The sequence below is a fragment of the Dipodomys ordii genome, unplaced genomic scaffold (genome assembly GCF_000151885.1).
Source record: "Dipodomys ordii isolate 6190 unplaced genomic scaffold, Dord_2.0 Scaffold56, whole genome shotgun sequence".
Taxonomy (NCBI): Eukaryota; Metazoa; Chordata; class Mammalia; order Rodentia; family Heteromyidae; genus Dipodomys; species Dipodomys ordii.
Window position 1 is genome coordinate 7,518,056 of NW_012267272.1, and position 11,870 is coordinate 7,529,925.

Sequence of the window (11,870 nt, forward strand, 5' to 3'; positions counted from 1 at the left end):
CGGGGCGGGGAGGGGGGGAGGGGGGGAGCCGGCGAAGGGGGCGGAGACGACGAGGAGTCGCCGCGGCAACGGCGTCACTGGCGTGTCACGGCCGTGACGTCACCGCAGGCCGCGTGACGTCATCGGAGGAGCGCCCTCGCGCCGTCGTCGGGGGAGGTTCCTTCCTCGCCCACCTCTCTGGGCGGCCCTCTCCCTCGCTCCGTCTCCCCCTCCCTCCCTCCGCCGTTTCCATGGCTCCCACTTCCTACTTTTCCTCGGCTCCTGGGTCCTCAGGCTGTCCTGGAAGGCGGGAGTTACTAGGGAGCCCGGGCGGCGGGGTTCGCACAGACGGAGAAATCCTAGAGCGAGGAAGGTGGGGAAGCCCGCAGCACTTGTATTTCCATTACCACGAAATCTGCGGGTCATCAAAATAGGACCGTCCACCCCAAGGCTGAAACACCCCGGGCGAGCTTCCGAGAATGCGTTCGGAACGGTTACGTTGTGAGTGTGGTGCTTTGCTCATTCCTGAAAGGACGCGACCTGGCAGAATGAGTCTAAGTGGGAGTCTAAGGCTGCTGAGTGGGAAGGTAAGGGAAGCCCATTTAAGGTCATCTATCTCCCCCCAGATTTAACAAGAGCGAGGACCTGTGCCAGCCACATATCATTTTAGACATCTGAACATCAGAACTAATCATTTTTACCAGTTGGCCCGCTCCACCAGATCCTTTTTTGTGTTGGTTATTTTCAAGATGGGCTCTCTATGTATGTGTATGGCCAGTGTGGACTATGATACTCCTATTTGTGGTTCCCGTTCCCACTGGGATTGCATGCACTCCCCTTTGCACCATTTGTTTCCCCCATATCTTGGGATGCAGGAATGCCCCGCCACATTCTGGTCATTAGCTGAGATGGAGTTTTAAGAACTTTTATTCCTTGAGCTGGCCTGGATTCTCCAGTCCTGGATCTGCGTCGCCCTTGGAGTTAGGATTACAAACTTGAGCCATTGTGCCTGGGAACATTAATCTCCCCCCCCCTCAAAAAACAAAACAAAACAAAAACCTTGTATGCTTTGTGCTTACATGGATAGAAAGAACACACCAAGATGGCCAGTTGCCAGTGCCTCGCACCTGTAATCCTAGGGACTCAGGAGGCTGAGAGCTGAGGATTGCGATTCAAAGCCAGCCTGGTAGGAAAGTTCATGAGACTCTGATGCACTACCAGAAAAGCTAGTAGTGGAGCTGTGGCTCTAGTGGTAGAGAATTAGTCCTGAGCACAAAAGCTCAGGGTCAGCACATAAGCCCAGCGGTCAAGCCCATGACCAGCACAAAAAAAAGAAAAAAAAAGAATATGACAAAATATTCTCTGTAAATATGTATGATAGGAGGTCAAGTAAATTTTCTTTCAGAAAACCAGTTACTGAATGGAATGAGACTCTTTTTTGTTTTGGTTTTGGTTTTGAAGCTTGAAGGCTTGAAGCTTCAAGTCAGAGCCTGGGCATTGTGCTCTACTGCTTGAGCCACAGCACCACTTCTGGCTTTTTGCTGGTTAATTGAAGATAAGAGTCTCATAGACTTACCTACCTGGCTTCCAACTGAGATCCTTAGATCTCAACTGCCTGTAGCTAGGATTACAGGAGTGAGCAACAGGGACCTGGCCCAATTCATTATTAAAAATAAAGATAGGGGCTGGGAAGATGGCTCAGTGGTAGAGTGCTTGCCTCCCATGCATGAGGCCCTGAGTTCGATTCTCAGTACCACATAAACAGAAAAAGCCAGAAGTGGCGCTATGGCTCAAGTTGTAGAGACCTAGCCTTGAGCTGAAGAGTTGAGGGACAGCACCCAGGCCCAGAGTTCAAGCCCCGTGACTGACAAAAATAAATAAATAAAGATATATTTGATATAAAATTTAAGGAAGACAAAAACGGGAGTTAGAAACAAGTTACTGATGGTGTGTGATTAGTCACCAAAAGAACCTTAACACAAAGTCATAAAAGCTTAAGGAGACTTTGTCTTTTTTGTGTTTCCAATGGGATTACAGAGTCTACCAGTAACCTCTGGGTACTTAGGATATTGAAGCAGTACGAAGCTGTCCTACTGAGGCTGGAAGGCTGGGAGCTGATACTTCCTACAGGGTGAGAGATGGGTGTGTGGTTGCCTGATGAATCAGAAAATATTAAGGTTCCTATACTCCTAAAAATACCACCAATCAGATACCACTCCATTGTATATTCTCTTCCAAGTAGGAAAATTTCTTTGAAGGACAGTTGAAATCAGAAGGTGTCTAGACAAGCAGAGAACAAGTGAAAATGATTCCTCTTTGAGGTCGCTTTTCACTACTTGCAGTTGAATTGCCTATGTACCCCCAGGCCCATTATCCTTTTTTGGTTTCTTTTCTCACAGAACTTGTGTTAGTCAGTTGAGGCTGCCATAGCAAAGTGTCATAGAGTGGGTGGCATATAAAACACAGAAACTGATTTCTCAGAGTTCTAGACCCTGGAAGTGTCAGGTCTTGGTGCCTATGTGGTCAGTTTCACAGTCTGTCATGTGATATCCCCACCTGTCAGAAAGAAAATATAAGAACTCCTAGGATTCCTTTTCCTTTTTGTTTGTTTGTTGCTGGCCCTGGGGTTTAAACTTGGAGCCTGGGCACTGTCCCTGAGCTGTTTTTGCTCAAGGCTAGTATTTGTGCTCTACTTAGGACTTTTTTTGGTAATTTATTGAAGAGTTCACAGACTTTCCTGCCGGGGCTGGCTTCAAACCTCAACCCTCAGATCTCAGCTTCCTAAAGTAGCTAGGATTAAAGGCATGGGCCACCAGCTAGGATTCCCTTTTTATTGATCCCAATCTTGAGGGCCTTGTCTTCAGGACCCTCTCAAAAGCCCCCTCTCCAAATACCACCATACTGTAATGTCAGGATTTTGGCATCTAGTTTTACTGGCAGAACACAGACAATCTGTTGCAGAACTTCTACTTTGAAAAACAAAAAACAAAAAAACCTACAAACCTATTCCATTGTTTCATTTACAATGACAACTTCTAAATCAGTATCCCGGTCCAGTTCTCTCTCCCTGGCTTCAACTTCTGCTTTTGGCTGCCTAGTAGACACCTGCACCCAAAGGTACCATAAACAGTGTGTTGTCAGCATCTCCCCAACTAAGTTCTACAGCTCCCATTTAACTTCAACAGCTGTTCAACCTGAAACAAAGGATCAAGTATCAGTTTGCCATACCATCTTAAATATGAATCCCACATTTTAATCTCTGTTGTAGATATAACAAAGATTTTGGAGCTCCAGTCTGTGTAGGCATTTTTTAGTAACTGAATTCAACTACTTCAGAAATTTTTCTAACAACAGAATGCTAAGTGGCTGTCTCCTCAATGTCCCATCTTTCTGCTCAGTTATCTTCTGCTGAAGGCAATATAGATTTTCCCCTTTTAAAAAAATTCTCATTTAGGGCTGGGAAGGTGGCTCAGTGCATGCATGAGGCCCTGGGTTCGATTCCTCAGCATCACATATGCGAAAAAGCCAGAAGTGGTGCTGTGGCTCAAGTGGTAGAGCACTAGCCTTGAGCTGAAGAGCTGAGGGACAGCGCCCAGACCCAGAGTTCAGGCCCCACAACTGACAAAAAAAGAAAAATTCTCATTTAAGCTGGGCACTAGTGGCTCACTCCTGTAATCCTAGCTATTCAGGAAACTGAGGTCTGAGGATCATGGTTCAAAGCCAACCTGCGCAGGAATGTCCATAAGACTCTTACTTCCAATTACCAGAAAACTGGCATTTGTGCTGTGGCTTAATTGGTAGAGTGCTTGCCATGAGCTGAAGATCCAGGGACAGTGCCCAGGCCCAGAGTTCAGGCCCCACGACCAGACAAAAAAAAAAATCCCATTCATTTTTTTTTATCCCATTCATTCTTTTGATACTCCTTTAGCTATCTTGTTTGTTCTTGGGTCTGAAGTTCTATTTTCAGCATCTTCCATTCATCACTTTTTATTGACATTAGATAAGTGAAGACAAATGTTAACATTTTTATTAATGTACCTGTTCTCTACTATTATATGTCAACTGCACATGGGGTGGGGGGGTGCACACTGGTCCTGGGGTTTGAACTCAGGACCTGGAGCACTGTCTCTGAACTTCATTTGCTGAAGGCTAGCACTCTACCACTTGAGCCACAGCTACACTTCTTCTATTTTTGGTAGTTTTTTGGAGATTAGAGCCTAATTGACTTTACTAACCAGGCTGGCTTTGAATGGCTTGCCCCACGTCTCAGCCTCCTGAGTAGATAGGATTATATGCGTGAGCTACTGGTGCCTGACAAAGTATGTATTTGTATTTTTATATATTAAAGTAACAGTGATCTTTGAATGCAAATATTCTAATTATTCATATAATTATGGAGAAAGATTCCCTCTTCCTAAAGCTGTTCAGAATTTCATGTGCTTTTGTAGGTGCTGCTTTTCATACAAGAACTTCCCTTACATGAATATAAACATATTCTGCCTTATTTTATACATGACAATTATTCACTCTGAAGGAAAGTCAGAGAGTAGGAAACCCAAGAGTCAGAAACACTATTACTCAAGTCAGAAGACTGAATATTCTATCATTTTACCTTTCATGTTGTCTACTACATTTCAAGCATATTGTAAGTGCAGTGGATTGTTCCAAATGAGATTAGGGCCAATGAGTTTTGAAATGTTAAAGAGAAGATGTGGCTAAAATTGTCACTGAAAAGTTAGGAGCAGGAACAGCTGTAATGGCAGCAACTATTAGAAGTCAAATTTTATTGCTCCTGGCTTATATGGAATACAAGGATATATATATATATATATATATATATATATATATATATATATATATATATATATATGTATATGATACAAATGCAAACAACAGCTCTAACAACTACCTTTGGAAGTTTAAAGATACATCAGTTGGGCGCTAGTGACTCACACCTGTAATCCTAGTTACTCAGGAGGCTGAGACCTGAGGATCACAGTTTGAAACCAGTGGGGCAGGAAAGTCAGTGAAACTCTTATCTCCAATAAACTACTCAGTAAAAGCTGGAAGTGGTGCTCTGGCTCAAGTGGTAAGACACTTGGAGCACAAAGAGGCTCGGGGACAGTGCCTAGGCCCTGAGTTCAAGCTCTAGGATCAGCAAAAATAAAAATAAAATAAATTAATAATATATATTTCATACATATAAATCAAGCCAGGTGCCTGTACCTCATGCCTATAATCCTAGCTACTCAGGAGGCTGAGATCTGAGGATAATGATTTGAAGTCAGTCTGGGCAGGAAAGTCCAGGAGACTATCTACAATTAACCTTAAAAAGCTGGAAGTAGATCTGTGGGTCAAGTAGTAGAGTGCTAGCCTTGAGCACAAAAGCTCAGAGACAACTCCCAGGCTCAGAGTTCAAGCCCCAGGACTCCAAAAAAAGAGTACACACACACACACACACATAAAAGTTGAGACTCCCATCTCTAAGCAGGAGAATGCTTAGAGGTTGCCTGGCACCAGTGGCTCACTCCTGTAATCCTAGCTACTCAGGAGGCTGAGATCTGAGGATTACAGTTCAAAGCCAGCCCAGGCAGGAAAGTCCATGAGACTCTTATCTCCAGTAAACCACCAGAAAAGTGAAAGTGGCATTGTAACTTAAGTGGTAGAGTGCTAGCCTTGAGCTGAAGAGCTCAGGAACAAGTGCACAGGCCCAGAGTTCAAGTTCCACGACTGACCAAAAAAAAAAAAAACAAAAAAAAAAAGAATGCTTGGCGGTATCTCCATCTAAAAATAAACACAGTGAAAGGAAAATACAGACAATAAAGAAATATAAAACCCTTTTGCTTTTGGAGTTGACTTGGCTAAGTTTTGAAATATTCAATGTGAGGCTGCAGAAATGGCTTAGTGGTAGAGAACTGTGTAGCAAGCACCAGGCCCTGAGTTCAAACCCCTGTACTGAAAAAAAAAAAAAGGCAAGGTTAAGAACAGCTATCCTCACCCCTGCCTATCTTCTTCACTATCAATCTTCCCCACCCCTGGGTAGCACTAAGGATTGAACTCATGGCCTGGTACTTGGTAGTACCACTTGAGCCATGCTCACAGCTTCTTTTGTTTGTTTTTTTATTTTTTACTGTTTAGTTGTGGGTTTTGTTGTTGTTGTTTTATTTAGGGACTTGTGTTTTACCTGGTCAAATTTAGACCATAGTCCTTTCTCTGCCTCTGAGTACATGAGATTACAAATATGTGCTACCTGCTACCATGCTTGGATTGAACTGGCTTATTTTTATTAACTCTGAAGATACCTATCTAACCCATTCATTGAGTGTACATGTCTGTTATAAAGTGTGAGCCATGATCAGCTTCAGAATTTTCATGGTGGCTCACACCTGTAGCCAGCCTAGGCAGGACAGTCTGTGAGACTCCAATAAACTACTCAGATAAAATTGAAAGTGGCTCTGTGGCTCAAGCAGTAGAACACTAGCGTTGAGCAAAAGAAGCTCAGGGACAGAGCCCAGGCCCAGACAGAGTTCAAGTCCCAGAACTGACAAAAAAAATTCATGATAATGTGGAACTCGACCAGCTAGGTTAAAGCCATCATATTTTTGCTTATGACACTTGTTTCCTAATTTGATATTGCTGGATGTTGGGAACAAAGTTATAAGAGGTAGAAAACAGTCTTTTTTCCTCTGTCCATGAAAACTTAACTTCATTGTGATGTTTTCAGCATCCAAATAACTGTATATCTTTTTTTTTCTGGTGGTTAATTAGAGATGAGTGTCACAGCCTTTCCTGTCCAGGCTGGCTTTGAACTGTAACCCTTAGATCTCAGCTTTCTGAGTAGCTAGGATTACAGATGTGAGCCACAGTCACCTGGCTTTAATTGTACAACTTTGGATGTGATTAACTTAATTACTCACCATGGAAGAATTGGGTCTAGGGAAACTGTTTTGGAAGTATGAAATAGGTGTGGTAAAGATTTTCTTGTTTTTTTGTTTTGTTTTGTTTTTGGTGGTCCTGGCCTGTGCTTCCTTGTCAGGTGCTCTACCCCTGAGCCATGCCTCCTACCTCAACTAAAGATATTTAAAAATTGAAAATTACCAAGCTTTGTTTTTAGATGGGTCTAAATATAAGCAAACACCTAGTGTCTTTTTTCCTTAAAAAAAGAATTACTATTAAAATAACCACAGATTTTGTATTCTGATTTAGATATATGTTTCTTTGCTATCTTTGCATGGAGGTTGCAGATGCCATATGGAGCTGATGGTACATTAGGTATTCAGATAGAAAATTCTAAAACTCTTGCCTATTTTGCGGATAAAGCAGACTGTCAGTTGATGGTGGGACAGTGTTTATTGATAGATGATGGCTGAAGAAGAAGTGGAGAAGAGATAAGACAGGATATTTTAGAGAGAGGTTTTGGTAAAGGCAGTATTGAGAACCTGGGAAACAAAGTGTCATGGATATAGGGACTCCCCCTGGCTTTTGTATCAGTGTGCAAACAATAGAATACAAAGAGCCAGCACCGTTGGCATGAGGGGAAGGTGGGGAAGGTATCCTCAGAGTTAGATCAGAGGATGTCAGAAGCAGTGAGCAGTCACCAGGACTAACTGATGAAGCAAAAGAACCTAGTGGATCCCAAATAGGATCTGATTTTGAAATGGCCACATAGCAGAGCCTCAGAGTTATACCATTCCAGGCTGACCATTGTGACTCTCAGATGTGCTCTGGGAGTGTCACCCAGAACACAGTGTGAGTCCTGCCCCCAGGAATTGAGCAATGTGCCTGTCTGGTCTTGGGAAGCACCTCTTTAACAGACTCCCAGAAATAATTACAGGGTGTTTTTTATGAGCTGCTGAGGTTCAGTCTATCGTACTGGTAGAGACTCATATTTTGAGTTAGTATACTCACATTTTATTCCTCTGATCTGATAACATCTTTGAATCCTGATTGCTTTGTTGTTGTTGTTTTTTAGATTATCATTTTTAATTTTACCACTTGTATAACAGGAGTCAGCTAGAATCCAACCAGTTATCCAGATTCAAATGTATTTGGAGAAATGGTGGGACATGCTTCCCAAAAACATGAGCTTATAAGAGTTTGCCACATCTTATGGGTGATTCAAGGACTATAAACTACTGTTAAATAAAGTGATATTTGCTGGGCACGAGTGGCCATACCTATAATCACAGGTACTAAGGAAGCTGATAATTTGAGAATCGAGGTTTGGAGCCAGCCCAGGCAGACAAAATACATAAAAGTATTATCTACAGATAACCAGAATAAAAAACTGGAAGTAGAAGCACGGTTCAAGTGGTAGAGTGACCTCTGTGAGCTAAAAGGCTAGGCCCTGAATTTAAGCCCTAGTACCAGCAAAACAAGGTGTTTTTTTTTTCCAGAATAATATCATTCAGATGGCTTTCTTTTTTTCTTTTGTCAGCCATGAGGCTTGAACTCAGGGCCAGGGTACTGTCCCTGAGCTTTTGAGCTCAAGGCTAGTGTTCTACCACTTTTGAGCCACAGCTCCACTTTGTGTTTTGATTGGAGATAAGAGTCTCACAGACTTTCCTGCCTTGGTGGCTTCAAACTGTGATTGATCCCCAGATCTCATCCTCCTGAGTAGCTAGGATTACAGACATGAGCCACTAGAGACTGGCACAGATGGTTTTCCATTCCTACTGATTCCTACACCTTAAGGAAAATATGAAAGAAGACACACTTAATTTAAATCTTACAGCAACTTCCAGTGGGAAAACTACAGTACAGCTTCTTCTAAAGTAAGGTTTATGACATCTGAAGAAGAGAATTACACATTTCTGAAAAACATTTCCTGGCATGATCTGGTCCCTGAGAGGCCAAACCTTTAACCACAGGTCCTGAAATGCCTCATAGGACTTTGTCAGACCTGCCAGTTCCTAAAGACAGATAGACCTAGGAACAATTTATTCAAAGTTTGAGATGTTACATTGTAGATCAAACTTGATGAAGCACAGAAGGCACAAATCAACAAATCTAGAGACAAATAGGCTTAGACCTCTATGTCATCTGTGAGAGTTGCATGGTTGACCTTCCATTAGATCAAATTTATGGCTTTACTGTGAGAAGAGGTTCTATAAATCAGTTTGAAGGATGAGGAGAATGCCTACACTTGGTTTTCAAGATTGTCGGCATAGTACCTGGGTGCAAAATGCATATGAATGTGACTGCATTATATCCACCCTTAAGGATGGCCTTGAATAACAGTGGGCAGGAAAAGCCTTTCCAATGGATAAGCTGTGAGTTATACAAATGGTCATCCACTTTGTGTGGAAGAAGTGGCAACAGATGAAAATACATGCATATTCTTGGATTGTGGTCACCCACCAGGTCCAAGACATAATGGACTGACCAAAGACAATGATTTCTAGGGAAATAGCCGGTGAAGCATGTTTTGTATTTACAAATGCAAAATACATGTTTGTAAATACAAAACATGTAGGTCTTCTTTTCCCCCAGTCCTTTATTGTTGTTGTTCATGAGGCTTGAACTCAGGTCCTGGGTGCTGTCTCTGAGCTTTCACACTCAAGCCTAATACTCTATCACTTTGAGCCATAGCACCACTTCTGGTTTTCTGGTGGTTAATTAGAAGTTTCACAGAGGGCTGGGGATGCTTGCCTATAGCATGCATAAAGCCCTGAGTTTGATTCCTCAGTACCACATAAACAGAAAAAGCCAGAAGTGGCACTGTGTCTCAAGTGGTAGAGCGTTAGCTTTGAGCAAAAGAAGCTCAGGGACAGTACTCGGGCCCTGAGTTCAAGCCCTAGGACTGGCAAAAAAAAAAAAAAAGTCTCATAGAGTTTCCTACCTGGCAGGCTTTGAACCAAAATCCTCAGATCTCTGCCTCCTGAACGAATAGCCAGGATTACAGGCATGAGCCACCAGTGTCCACTTCTCCCTAGCCCTTTTTGTTTTAACTGTTGAATAGGTCTCATGGTTTTGCTAGAGCCAAACTGGACTAATATCTTCCTATTTATGCTTCCCACTTAGCTGGGATGACAGACATGCACCTCCATGTCCAGTTTATTGGTGGACATATAGTCTCACTAACCTTTTGTATGGACTGGTCTCTAAATCTTGATTCTTCCAACCTTCACCTCTCAAGTGGCTGGGATTACAGAGGTGAGTCACTGTGTCTGGAACAACATGCACAGATCTTCATATCAACTATTAACACTTACTAGAAAGCATTCGGTTTGGTGAAGAACATGATGGATAATTTTGAGTCAACTTGACTGTGCCACAGGGTTGTCCAGACAGCTAATCAAACAATATTTTAGGTGTGGCTGTGAAGATGTTTCTGGGTGGGGATATTATCTGAATTGGAACCCTCAGTAGAGTAAATTGCCTTCACTAATGTGGCCAAGCAGGCTGGGAATGCAGCCCAAGTGGTAGAGTGCTAGCCTTGAGCAAAAGAAACGCAGGGACAGTGCCCAGACCCTGAGTTCAAGGCCCAGGGCTGACTGGCAAAAAACCCCAACAACACAAAAAACTAATGTGTCTAAGCCTTGTCCAACGTGCTACAGATCTGAACAAAACAAGTAAGTTTGGTCTTCCCATAAGCCGAGGAGTATTTCCACTTGCTTGACCTCAATAAACTAGGATATCAGTCTTTTTTTTATTTTTTGTTTTCCAGTCCTGGGGCTTGAACTCAGGGCCTATGCACTGTCCCTGAGCTTCTTTTGCCCAAGGCTACCACTTGAACCACTGTTTCTGTTTATGTGGTACTGAGGAATCGAATCTAGAGCTTCATGCATGCTAGGCAAGCACTCTACCACTAAGCCACATTCTCAGCCCTTCTTATTCTTGACTCTTCTCTCAAACTGAAACATTGGCTTTCCTTGGTTCTTAAAACTTGCCAGTGTTTGCACGAAAACCATGCCCTTGGCTTTTCTGTGTCTGCAGCTTGACAGCTGCACATCTTGAGTCTTCTTCGTATGTTCCTATATCAAAATGTACAATAACATTTCTATATGAATAAAAATATGTCCATAAACGAACATATACAAATAAAATAAAAACATGTATGGTATGTAGACACTAGCCCAAACGTGGACAGTTACACACTGCAGCCACTGGAACATGTACGAAGGACTAGATGAAAGCAAATGCTCCCAGCTGGCAGGACTTTGAACAGTACATTTAGTGGTTAATTTTGCTTGGGGAGAAATGGACAGATGTGTGATTATATATTATTTTGTAGCTATGTGGACTTGGAAAGAATACAATTTTAAAATGTAATGATAAGGAAATTTAAAGAAGAGGTATGTGAAAGACAAGGCAAGCACTCTACCACTGAGCCACCTTCCCAGCCTCAGCCTGAGAATTCTATTAACCAAGTGGGTAGCATGATCCAGTCTGGATGCCAGTGTGCAGACCATGAACAAAGTTCATCATATAGCCAGCTCAACCTGGCTATATGATGCCCAGTCTACAAGCAGTATTGACCAATGCTTAGTTCTTACAACTTCCAGGAGTGTTCAACTAATGATGGTAAGAAAGAGCAGTATTCTGTTCTTAACTTAAACTGATACTTAATTCTGGATATAATTTGCCTTCTCTGTATACAGTGATTCTGCCAACACTGCCATTTGTGGGTTTACAATATGCTATATCCACCAGCATTTAGTCCAGACAGCATTGCTTCTGGTCAAGAAAATCACAGAAAAAGAAATGAGCCAGGGACTGGGAAGGTGGCTCAGTGGTAGAGCACTTGCCTTGCATGCTAGAGGCCCTGGGTTCGATTCCTTAGCACCACATAAGAAAAAAGCCGGAAGTGGCGCTGTGGCTCAAGTGGTAGAGTGCTAGCCTTGAGTTGAAGAGCTGAGGGACAGCAGCACCCAGGCCCAGAGTTCAGG